Below are 13157 nucleotides of genomic sequence, written 5' to 3'. Positions count from 1 at the left end.
CACTGTTTATCCCTTCCCTGCTTTATCCCTTCCCAGTATCAATAAAGGCTCACTTGGGTTACCTAGAAGCCATGAGAAAGCTTGTAATAGATCTGGCTGGTTTTCACCCGCAATTTGACCACCATGTGCACAGGGAAGTCTATTGATAAAGGCTTTATTGCAATACATTGCAAATACAAGGATGAATTTGAATTCTCTTTCTTGAGGTCTTGTTTCATGATAATAAATTTAGGGTGGCTTATTGGAATGGATGTTATTAACATATTTTCATAGTTCTAAGTACATGGAATTGTAAAATAGATGAATGAATGTGGCATTACTGACAACTGTCCTCATTTTGAAATCAAATTACAGTGTACTAAGATGAGGAAGCAAAGCAGATTTGGGATTATGAGTGAAATAATTTAAAAAAGTCTTAGGGTTATGATCAGACTATTGGGTAATTCAGTAGAAAAATGTCAACTGATTGAGATTCTGTGTTCCCTGATTTCAGAGATAAGTTAAGATAAATAAGTAACACGAGGAGACTAGGAAGCCAAACATAAGTGATAATTTTGTGCCAGGGTGTGTATACATCTGTTTATCTTCTTGTTTTACCACTAAGGTTGCTCCTAGAGGAGAGTTTAAATATGTGTTGGAGCTAATCTCTGTGGATTACACAAGAAACCACATCCTACAGCTCTGCCTGAAACACCCCTTATGATTTCAATGTAATTTGGTTTTTGCATTTTTAGAAATAACAAAATACTTTGCAAACTCATCTACTTTATTACCACCACAAGTGAGTCAGCTGACTCCACATTTTAATACAGTGACAGTCACAGAGGAATGGAGGAATGAATAGAGTTATCAATATATGGGCTTTTAAGAAGTATGACAGGGTAGCAGCTATTTCCAGGAACCAAAACATGGGTCAGCAGCTGTGCAGGAAAAGTGAAGGAATAAATGGCTCATTTCAGAGGAGTTCTATAACATATTAGTTCTATAATGTATCTTCAGCACCCAAATACCCGCTTTGATCTAAAGATAAGTATTTACAGTTAAGGTCCCATTTATGATTTGACTGGTAGGGTCTGAATCATGTTTACTATTGTTTTGACTATTACTTGAAACCTAGAGATGTACTTGGGGTATGTGTTGTGTATTCTGTGAACATGTGCTATTTTTAGATTAGATAATTCCTGTCTCAAACCCCTGTTAATTTGTTTGTTTTTGTTTATTTGATAGTGGTTTCAGTAAATGGATATATCTGAAAAATTGCAAAGCCACTATTATAATAAGTTATTATTATATATAGCATGGAGTTGCACATTCCTCCTTTGAATCCGACAGAGCTTCAAGATATCCTTAACAATTTGGGAAAAACATGCTATTATTTTTCTTTATAAAATTTCTCCTGTCAGGCTGTGATGGTGGTCATCAGCAGTAACTCCTCTGAAGGCTTTGTCAAAAGAGTTGAAAAAACTGGAAAGGTGTGAATGAAGCTGTTTGCTGAATATAAAGAAAAGAGCATTGAAGTACAATTCACACTCTTACTTCTCCATCTACGCTTTCAGATGTTTGACATTTGAAAATTTTGCTTCTAGAAGAGATGCCCTATATAATTCTTACTTTAAGGAGCAAGTTGCTTTTATAATTTTTTTTTATAATTCTACCATTCAATTATTTCCATTTAAATTAAATTCAATACCATTTAAAAAAAATCCAAAGTGCAGCCAGTATTCAATTCTTGGGCTAAATAATTTTAGAAAGCTTTGTGTTATTGAACCTACGGGGTTTTTCTGTAGTTTTAACTCTTTCTTTCTGTGATTTTTCCCATTAGTCACGTAAGTGACTGCAATATAACAGACATTGAGGATAAAGAAGGACTGAATAGAACAATCCTTGGCCTCATGAAGTTGAGAATCTAGCAAGAGAGTCAAACAATTCAATCATTCAGAGACAATTTATTGAGTGCCTGGCCTAAGATGAGCACAACAAAACCCCAGCCCAGAGGAATCATTTTAATGGGAGAGATAGATAACAGGTAAGCCAACTTTAAAAAGAAAAAAATCGTACTGGTTTTTCTTTAATAGTGATGCATATTTGAACTAAATAAGCACATTTTAAAAAGAGCAGTGATTGAGAAGAGGTTTTGTAACTGAGTGGTCTGAAAGGGGCTCCCTGAAAAAGTCTGTGTTGAACAGATTTCTGAATAATATCAGCTAGAAAGCTGCGTAAAAATCTCAGGGATGGGTGATTTTTCCAGTCAAAAAACTGTAAAGGCTCCAAAGTCACAATACAGCTGTAAATAAAGTAGCTTCTGACAAAGAATGAGAAGAAATAACGAACCCAGGTTTGAAAGAAAAGGGACAGACTTTCTATGGAATTCATATTTAACTAAAGCTCTAAAGGACAAAAATACAATAGAGCAAAATTCTGGTGACGCTGATATACCTAATGAAAGTTCATAAACAAGGTGTGGGTAGCAAAGAGTGTGTGGGAATGTTGGTAAGAACAGTGGGGAAGAGTCATCCCTGAACATGTTCTTAAATGAAGCAATTCTTGTGTTGTTTTAAAGGGTAAATTGGAGTTAGCCTAAGTGATTAGAGAAGGATGCCTCGGCTTATGGAAGTTCAAAGCCATAAAGATGTGATAAACTACTGCAGAAATTTTCATGTATATTTGTTGTTGCTTCTAGTAATGGTGATCTAAAAACTCCTACTTAAGACAACTTAAAAATCCAGACAAAATAGCTTTTAAAGTTAAAAATATCAGAATGATTATAAAAATAAGTGAGGGATTACTGGGTCAAAATACGAAACACAATGAGAGTCTAGAGATATATGCCTGAAGCCATTTTAGCTATGAGAGCATTTTAAACTTCTAAAACACTCTGAACTTTGTTTTTAATAGACACTTGATACTAGAGAAACAAAATTCAAAATCCAGCAGCAATCAAATTTGAAAACTTTGGTACAACCCAAATTTAAGTTGAGATCCCCAAAGCACAAGAAGAAGCAGAAATAAGACTATAGCCTACCTTGCCTTCTGTGTAAACTGAGAAAGTCAATCACTGAATTTGGAATATGATTGTCTTGTAGAGTCTCAGATATAAGAGAAAATCCTGCCAAGGAGGACCATACCATTATTATAGCTCTTAATTATCCCTACTCAATAAGAGTTTCAAATATAATGCCTTGAACATAGCAAAATGTAACAGAGCACACAGAGAAAAACCATTAACAATATTTGATAGACAAAATGGGATTAAGTATGATGTTAAAATGATCAATAAAGATTGTAAAATGGCTTGATTACTCTGCTCAAAGAAATGAAAGGGGAAGCAAATTGAACAAAAAACTGAAACTAAAAATGATATTGAGAAAGATTTTATAAATGAATTAAATGGATACTCTAGAACTTTAAAGATATGACAGCTAATTTAAGATACCTCAGGGGTGCCTGGGTGGCTCACTTAATTAAACCTCCAATTCTTTTTCCTTTTTTTTTAACACCTTATTTTTATTTTCTTTCTTTCATTTTGGCTCAGGTCATGATGTCAGGGTTGTGAAATAGAGCCCAGAGTTGGGCTCTGTGCTGAGCCTGGAGCCTGCTTAAGATTCATTACCCTTCTTTTTCTATCCCTTCCTACGCTCTCACTTGCTCGCTCGCTCTCTTGCTTGCAAATAAATAGATAGATAGATAGATAATAGACAAAACAAAATAAAAGCAGTTTATGAAAATAAATATAAAGATTTTGAAATGAAAACAAGTTCATAATAAAATAGAGAAGACCTACACAGCTAAAAGTTCATTCAGAAAATCTACTATTCAAGAAATCAGTATGACACAATGTTAAGATATCAAAAGATTTGAGCATGTACTTTACAGAAAGGATAATCCAAATGGCCACTCATATATAAAAACTGTTTATCTTTATTATGAATCTGGAATTCAATTAAATTAAATTAAAAATAAATGAAAACCTGGAATGACATACTATTACACACTTACCATATTGGGCAACAGTGAAAATGTCTTGCAAGAATGTGAAGGAATGACAGTGCACATAATAAAAACATATGAGGTAAGTTGGACAATATTTAGAAAACTTAAAAATTAAAAAAAAAATTTGGTCCATTCCTAGAAATACAACATGGAACTAAATGAATATTTTCACCAGGATATGCAAACAGATGATTATAGTTATTTCATTCATAATGGCAGATCAGTAGTGGTCTATTTGCACAATGTTACATTAAATAAGAGAGAATATTAACAAACTGGGAGGAGGGGCTAGGTTGTTATCATAAACAGATCTTCTATGGTGCTAATTATGTTCTATTTCTCAAAATCTTTAAGTGAAAAAGTTTTCAAATTTATATCTAGATAGATAGATAGATAGGTAGGTAGATGATAGATAGACAGATATCCCAGAAGCTGCAATGCTAGGCTAAGCCCAGGCTTTAAAGGGCTTTTCTATGCTCTACTAAATACTTTAAACCATTCATTATATCATAGCTCAGTGTTCAAATCTCCATTTGTTTCCTCAGTTTCCTAATATTTATCTTAAGGTGACCTGATCCAGACTTTTGATCACCTTTGTCTAAATATTTCTATTTTAAAAAAGTCCTTTTGAACACTCAGAGACTAAAACTTAGAAAAATACTCTGATTGTTATCTCACTAGAGTGGAAAATATATAGTTACCCATTAACTAATGATATCCATGACATTTTTAATTCTTGGGAGCTTTTGGTTAAATGAATTTTTTAAGCTTCCTTTAAATGAAGCTTTAAGCCATCACCACATGAATAAAATTAAAAAACTAAATGAAAACAAGCCAAGTATTTACAGAGTAATAGAATGTGCAGTGGAAAGAGTACAATTCTGAAATCATAAAGCCTAAATTAGTGTGATGCATCCTTACTAGCCATGTAATCATAAACCAGTTATCTAAATGTGTTAGCCTCAGTGTTTTCACCCATGAAATGGTGATGATAATACTTATTATGCAGAATTGTTGTGTGGATGTGATGAAGCATGGAGCATGAGAGTCTCATATTCCATGCTAAAATGATAGCTATTTTTATACTTATAATAATTCTAATAATAGTAATTAAATTGTTCAAAATGATAATATTCATTTATATTGAGGCATTGTATTGACTATTCATAGACACATTTACCAAAATAAATTTCATTTTACTTTACCCCCTCTGAGGATATATATTCCCTAATTCAATTTGAATCTCATTATGAATAATAATTATCATAATAAATACGCTGATTTTTCTTCTTTTTAGGGAAGTATCCTTTACTGTTGAACATAAAGAAACTTAAGCAAGTCTGTCTTATTCAAAATTTGCATGCTGCTTTCTTATGAAACTAGATGATAGAGTTGTATGAAATAAATTCATGCAGTTAAGACATTTATGTTTGGAAAACTGGGTGGTCAGTTTAGTATTTCAAAAGAAGATTTTAAATTTAAACCTTAAAACTGAGCTCTTTCAGCCTTATTTATAGACCATCCTTCATGCTTCCTAAGTACTCCTTCATTGTAAACTAAGTAATAGTTTTTGTCCCAGTGTATAGAACTAAAATGGATTTTATATTCTATTATTTCAGAGTTAGATGCAGTTTCTACTTCCTTACTTCCTTTTTTGAAAAATAGATTAATTCTACAAAAAGTTTTTTCCAGCTTTATTGAAAAATAATCGACATATTATAATTTGTAAATATAAGAAATGATTTCTTATAACATTGCAAAGTTTTAACATTGTGTAAATTTTGTACAATTTGATAAATTGGCATACATCTGTATTGCAATATAATCTACATAAAAATGTTAATACATCTACTATCTCATATAGTTGCCACTGTTTTTTATGCATGTATGGTAAGGAATTTTAAGATCTACTCTCTTAGCAACTTTTATGTATATAGTACAGTAGAGATAAACTTCAGAGGTCTTGTGGGTTTTGTTCCAGACCGCCTCAATAAAGTGATTATCTCAATAAACTAAGTCAAATTATTATTATTATTTTTTTTTGGTTTCCCAGTGCAAATAAAAAATTATGTTTCCCAGTGCATATAAAAAATAAACACTATACTGCACTGTTCAAAAGCATTATGCCTTTAAGAAAAAACAAGGTATATACCTTAAGTAAACTAGTTCTGAGTTTTCAGTGGGTCATAATTACTGATCACAGATCACCATAACAAATACAATAATAATGAAAAAACTTGAAATATTGCAAGAATTACCAACATGTGACAGAGAGACACAAAATGAACAAATGTCGTTAGAAAAATGGTGGCAGCAGACCTCTTTTATACATGATTGCTATAAACTTTCAACTTGTAAGAATGTGATATATGCAAAGTTTAATAAAGGGAAGCACAATAAAAATGTATGTATATATTATTAACTATGATCATCATGCTGTACATTAGATCCCCAGAACTTTTTCATATTATAGTTGCAAGTTTGTACCCTTTGACCACCTTATTCCAGCCCAGGTTCACCTCTTGTCAACTCAACTCTAAGTTTCCATTAGTTTGCTTTTTCTTCAGATTCTGTATGTAAGGGATATCATAATACATAAATTAAAATATATATAAAATCTTTGAAATATTTCACTTAGTATAAGACCTTCAAGATCCATCCATGCTGTTGTAAATGGCAGTATTTCTTAATTTTTCATGGTTCAGTAGTATTCCATAGTATATATTTACCATACTTATTTTATCCATTCACCCAATATGGATACTGAAGTTATTTCCATCTCTTGCTTAGAGTTAATAATTTTATAATGAACATAAGAGTGCAGATATGTCTTCGAATAGTGACTTCGTTTCCTTTAGATATATACCTAGAGGTGGGATTACTGAATCATATGGTAATTTTACTTTTAATAATATGAATAATCTCCATACTGTTTTCCATACAAATTTATATCCCTATCACAGTGCATAAGTTCCTCATTTTCCCCAATATTTACCAAAATTTGTTAGTTTTAATTTTTTGGTAGGGTATATTCTAATAGGTAGTAATATCTTGCTGTGTTTTTCAGAGGTAAACAACAACAACAACAACATAATGACTTTGCCCTGAGTTTTTACGTTGAGCACTTTTTAATGCTCCTGTTGGTCATTTATATAACTTTTTTGAAAAAAAAGTCTATTGATATCCTTTTGCTATTTTTTAAATTATATATTTTTTTCTATTTGTATCTGTTGGTTATTAACCTCTTTTCAGATATAAGATTTGTAAGTATTTTCTTCCATTCTGTGGATTGTGTTTTCATTCCCTTTTGGTTTTTTTTGGCAATGCAGAAACTTTAGTTTGATGAAATACCATGTATTTATTTTTGCTTTTTTTGCTTGTGTTTTTGGCCTGGTATCCAAAAAACTATTGGCAAGACCAATGTCAAGGAGAATTTTTCCTATGTTTTCCTTTAGGAAATTTAGTTTCATGCATCACATTTAAGTCTTTAATCTATTTCAAGTTAAGATTTATGAGTGATATAAGGTTCCCGTTTCATGCTGGTTTATGTGACTATTCAGTTTTAAATATCATTTATTGAACAGACTATCTTTACCCATTATATATGTTGGCCCCTGTCAAATATTAGGTGACTGTATGAAAGGATTTATTTCTGGACTCTCAATTCTGTTCTACTTGTTTACTGGTCTGTTTTTATGCCAGTATACTTTATTGTTTTGAGCATGAGGGCTTTGTAGTATAGTTTCAAATCAAGAAGTGTAATTTCGCTTCTTCATTCTTTCTCAGAACTGCTTTAATTATTTGTTGTCTTTTATGGTCTCATATAAATTTTAGGATTCTTTACTTCTGTAAAAAAAAATATTGGATTTTTTAAAAAGATTATTTATTTATTTATTTGACAGAGAGAGATGACAAGCAGGCAGAGAGGCAGGCAGAGAGAGAAGAGGTAGCAGCTTCGTGCTGAGCTGAGAGCCTGATGCAGGGCTCGATCCCAGGACCCTGGGATCATGACCTGAGCCGAAGGCAGCGGCTTAACCCACTGAGCCACCCAGGCGCCCCTAACATTGGATTTTTGATAGGAATTGAATTTACAGATGGTTTTCGGTAGTATGGACATTTTAACAATGTTAATTCTTACCATTCATAAATATGAGCTATCCTTCCATTTATGTCTCCTTCAAATTCTTTATCAATGTCATAGTTTATGGGGTACAGATCTTTCATCTTCTTAGTTAAATCTTTTCCTAAGTATTTTGTTATTTTTGATGCTATTGTGAATTAGATTGTTCTCTTTATTTTTTCAGATAGTTCATCATTAGAGTGTTAAAATGCTCCTGTCTTGTGCTTACTTTGGCAGCACATATACTAAAATTGGAATGATGCAGAGAAGATTAGCGTGATCACTGAGCAAGGATGACAGGAAAAACTATTTTTAAAAAAAGGAACAAAACAAAATTCCTGTCTTTTATATATTGATCTTGTATTTGGCAGCTTTATTAAATTTGTTTATTCAAAATTTTTTGTGAAGTTTTTAGGATTTTTTTACATGTAAGTTCATGTTATCCAAAAAAAGAAAATTTTACTTCTTCCTTTTTTTTTTTGGAGTCTTTTATTTCTTTGTGTTCCTTGTTTCTCTGGCTAGGACATCCAGTACTATGTCAAATGAGAGTAGTGAAAGTGGACACACTTGTCTTTTTTCTGATCTTTAAGGGGAAAACTTTCAAACTTTTTTGATTGAATATGAGATTAGCTCTGGGCTTGGGCTTGCAATATGTGTTTTTTCTTTAATGGATTTTTAAAATTATTTTTTAAAATTTTTTTATAAACATATAATGTGTTTTTATCCCTAGGGGTACAGGTCTGTGAATCACCAGGTTTACACATTTCACCGCAGTCACCATCACTCACCATAGCACCTGCTCTCCCCAATGTCCATACCCCCACCATCCTCTCCCAACACACCTCCCCCCAGCAACCCTCATTCTGTTTTGTGAGATTCAGTCTTTTATGGTTTGTCTCCCTCCCAATCCCATCTTCTTTTATTTTTCTTTTCGTACGCCCGAAACCGCCTATGTTGCATCTCCACTTCATCATATCAGGGAGATCATATGATAGTTGTCTTTCTCAGATTGATTTATTTCGCCAAGCATAATACCCTCTAGTTCCATCCATGTCATCACAAATAGCAGGATTTCATTTTTTTGATGGCTGCACAGTATCCCATTTTACATATATACCACATCTTATTTATTGATTGATCCGTTGAAGGACATTTAGGTTCTTTCCATAGTTTAACTATTGTGGACATTGCTGCTATAAACATTTGGGTGCATGTGCCCCTTCAGAATGCCACGTTTGTATCTTTAGGGTATATACCCAGTACTACAATCACTGGGTCATAGGGTACTTCTATTTTCAGCTTTTTGAGGCACCTCCATGCTGTTTTCCAGAGTGGTTGCACCAGCTTGCATTCCCACGTACAGTGTAGGAGGGTTGCCCTTTCTCCACATCCTCGCCAGCATCTGTCATTGACTGACTTGTTCGTTTTAGCCATTCTGAAAGGTGTGAGGTGGTATCTCATTCTGGTTTTGATTTGTATTTCCCTGATGCCGAGTGATGTGGAGCATTTTTTCATGTGTCTGTTGGCCATTTGGATGTATTCTTTGCAGAAATGTCTGTTCATGTCCTCTGCCCATTTCTTGATTGGATTATTTGTTCTTAGGGTGTTGAGTTTGATAAGCTCTTTATAGATTTTGGATAGATACTGGCCCTTTATCTCGTATGTCATTTGCAAAGATCTTCTCCCAGATAACTTCTGACAGTCATCTTTTGGCTTTGTTAACTGTTTCCTTTGCTGTGCAAAAGCTTTTTGATCTGATGAAATCCCAGTAGTTCATTCTTGCCCTTGCTTCCCTTGCCTTTGGCGATGTTCCTAGGAAGAAGTTGCTGCTGCTGAGGTCAAAGAGGTTGCTACCTGTTCTCTCCTCAAGGATTTTGATGGATTCCTTTCTCACATTATGCTTCTTCATCCATTTCCAGTCTATTTTCATGTGTGGTGTAAGGAAATGGTCCAATTTCATTTTTCTGCGTGTGGCTGTTCAATTTTCCCAACACCATTTGTTGAAGAGGCTGTCTTTTTTCCATAGGACATTCCTTCCTGCTTTGTTGAAGATTAGTTGACCATAGAGTTGAGGGTGTATTTCTGGGCTCTCTATTCTGTTCCATTGATCTATGTCTGTTTTGGGGACAGTTCCCTACTATCTTGATGATGACAACTTTGTAATAGAGCTTGAAGTCTGGAATTGTGATGCCAACAACTTTGGCTTTCTTTTTCAATATTCCTCTGGCTCTTCGAGGTATTTTCTGGCTCCATATATATTTTAGGATGATTTGTCCCATTTCTTTGAAAACAATGGATGGGATTTTGATAGGGATTGCATTAAATGTGTAGATTGCTTTAGGTAGCATAGACATTTTCACAATATTTGTTCTTCCAATACAGGAGCATGGAACATTTTTCCATTTCTTTGTGTCTTCTTCAATTTCTTTCATGAGTACTTTAGAGTTTTCTGAGTATAGATTCTTTGTTAGGTTTATTCCTAGGTATCTTAGGGTTTTGCGTGCAGTTGTAAATGGGATTCACTCCTTAATTTCTATTTCTTCAGTCTTGTTGGTATAAAAAAAAATGCAACCAATTTCTGTTCATTGATTTATATCCTGACACTTTACAGAATTTCTATACAAGTTATAGCAGATTTGGAGTGGAGTCCTTTAAGTTTTCCACATACAGTATCATATCATCTGCAAACAGGGATAGTTTGACTTCTCTTCTGCCAATTTGGCAAAATTTGGATGGCTTTAATTTCTTTTTGTTGTCTGATTGCTGAGGCTAGGACTTCGAGTACAATGTTGAATAGCAGTGGTGATAACGGACATCCCTGCCGTGTTCCTGACCTCAGCGGAAAAGAATTCAGTTTTTCTCCATTGAGAATGATATTTGCAGTGGGTTTTTCATAGATGGCTTTGATAATATTGATAATATGTGCCCTCTATCGCTACACTTTGAAGAGTTTTTTTTTAAGATTTAATTTATTTATTTGACAGAGAGAGAGATCACAAATAGGCAGAGAGACAGACAGAGAGAGAGATGAGGAGAAGCAGGCTCCCTGCTGAGCAGAAAGCCCAATGCAGGACTCGATCCCAGGCCCCTGGGATCATGACCTGAGCCGAAGGTAGAGGCTCAACCCACTGAGCCACCCAGGTGGCCCCACTTTGAAGAGTTTTAATCAGGAAGGGATACTGCACTTTGCCAAATGCTTTTTCAGCATCTATGGAGAGTGTCATAGGGTTCTTGTTCTTTCTTTTATTGATGTGTTGTATCACATTGATTGATTTGCAGATGTTGAACCAACCTTGTAGCCCTGGAATAAATCCCAGTTGGTCGTGGTGAATAATCCTTTTAATGTACTGTTGAATCTTATTGGCTAGTATTTTGGTGAGAATTTTCGCATCTGTGTTCAACAAGGATATTGGTCTGTAGTTCTCTTTTTTGATGGGATCCTTGTCTGGTTTTGGAATCAAGGTGATGCTGGCCTCAGAAAAAAAAGAGTTTGGGAGTTTTCCTTCCATTTCTATTTTTTTGGAACAGTATCATGAGAATAGGAATTAATTCTTCTTTAAATGTTTGGTAGAATTCCCCTGGGAAGCCATCTGGCCCGGGGCTTTTGTTTGTTTGGAGATTGTTGATGACTGTTTCAATCTCCGTACTGGTTATGGGTCTGCTCAGGTTTTCTATTTCTTCCTGGTTCAGTTGTGGTAGTTTATATGTCTCTAGGAATGTATCCATTTCTTACAGATTGTTGAATTTGTTGGCGTAGAGTTGCTCATAGTATGTTCTTATAATTGTTTGTATTTCTTTGGTGTTGGTTGTGATCTCTCCTCTTTCATTCATGATTTTATTTATTTGGGTTCTTTCTGTTTTCTTTTTGATAAGTCTGGAAAGGGGTTTATCCATCTTATTAATTCTTTCAAAGAACCAGTTTCCTAATTTCGTTGATTTGTTCTATTGTTTTTTTTGTTGTTGTTGTTGTTTTGTGGTTTTTGTTTGTTTGCTTCTATTTCATTGATTTCTGCTCTGATCTTTATTATTCCTCTTCGCCTGCTGGGTTTAGGCTTTCCTTGTTGTTCTTTCTCCAACTCCTTTAGGTGTAGGGTTATGTTGTGTATTTGAGATCTGAGAGAGAAGCGTGGTGGCACACGTCTGTCACTGCACTCCCCAGGAGCAAGTCTGGGGAAGGCGCAGCTCGCCGCCCCCAGAGAAGAGAAGGAGCCGTTGGCCTTGTGGTCGGGAAAAGGACGGGAAGCAGGGTAGCCTGCCATGGCAGGAACAGCAGGGCGGTGGCAAGACAAGTGTCACCCGCTCCCTGTGCAGAGAGATGGAAGCCTGGCTGCTAAGGAGACATGAGGGGACGACTAGGGCAGGGACGCGTGCTCCACTCTGAGGAAGGAGTGTGGGCAGAAGGCAGGCCTGTCCTGTGCCTCTGGTCCCAAGGGGACAGCATCTCCTTCACCACCTGTCCATAGGGCAGAGTTGGGCTAGCTACCAGGCGCCATACCCGGAACTCACAGAAACAGCTCCCTCGAGAAACGGGCAGTCAGATGCCATCTTCCTCCAACATGTGACAGCGTTTACAGTGGCAGGAAGTTTGCGTGGTAGGAGTGGGGACAATGCCCCAAAGCTCCCCATTTCAGTGAACGGGCGGTGTTCAGGGATCCTGTCTCCTCTCCTCTCCTGTGGGGAAGGCACTGGCCTTGTCCGCGAATCCGCCTGAGGTCCAGTGCCAAAGGCCAAGCGTTGCCTACACCGAGCGATGGTACTGTGCATAGAGTGCCATCCTAGGCTACGCACGCTACTGCAGTGTGTTCGCTCAGACGCGGCAGGGAACAACAGCCATGGGAGAGCTGTTGCCTCTTGGGACTTCCTTTCCCGGGATCTAAGTTCACGCCGGGGGTTCACCTTGCTATGTCGAACTAAGCAGACACAGTCAGAACCCTGCAGCAGCGTGCTTGGCCTAGCATGGCACTCTATGCCTATGACCATGTCCTCGGGTACGTAAGGCTTGGCCCTTTACTCTGTTGCTCAGGCGGATTCTCGGACTAGGCCAGTG

The 13157-nt window shown here is 35.7% G+C and overlaps 1 pseudogene; it reads left to right on the top strand.

Annotated features, from left to right (window-relative positions):
- Positions 1-8331: 8331 nt before the first annotated feature.
- LOC131813322 (U6 spliceosomal RNA) lies at positions 8332-8424 on the top strand (annotated as a pseudogene).
- Positions 8425-13157: the final 4733 nt, after the last annotated feature.

Source organism: Mustela lutreola, chromosome 12, assembly GCF_030435805.1.
Source record: "Mustela lutreola isolate mMusLut2 chromosome 12, mMusLut2.pri, whole genome shotgun sequence".
NCBI classification, from domain to species: domain Eukaryota; kingdom Metazoa; phylum Chordata; class Mammalia; order Carnivora; family Mustelidae; genus Mustela; species Mustela lutreola.
This window is presented reverse-complemented; position numbering and strand designations above follow the sequence as displayed.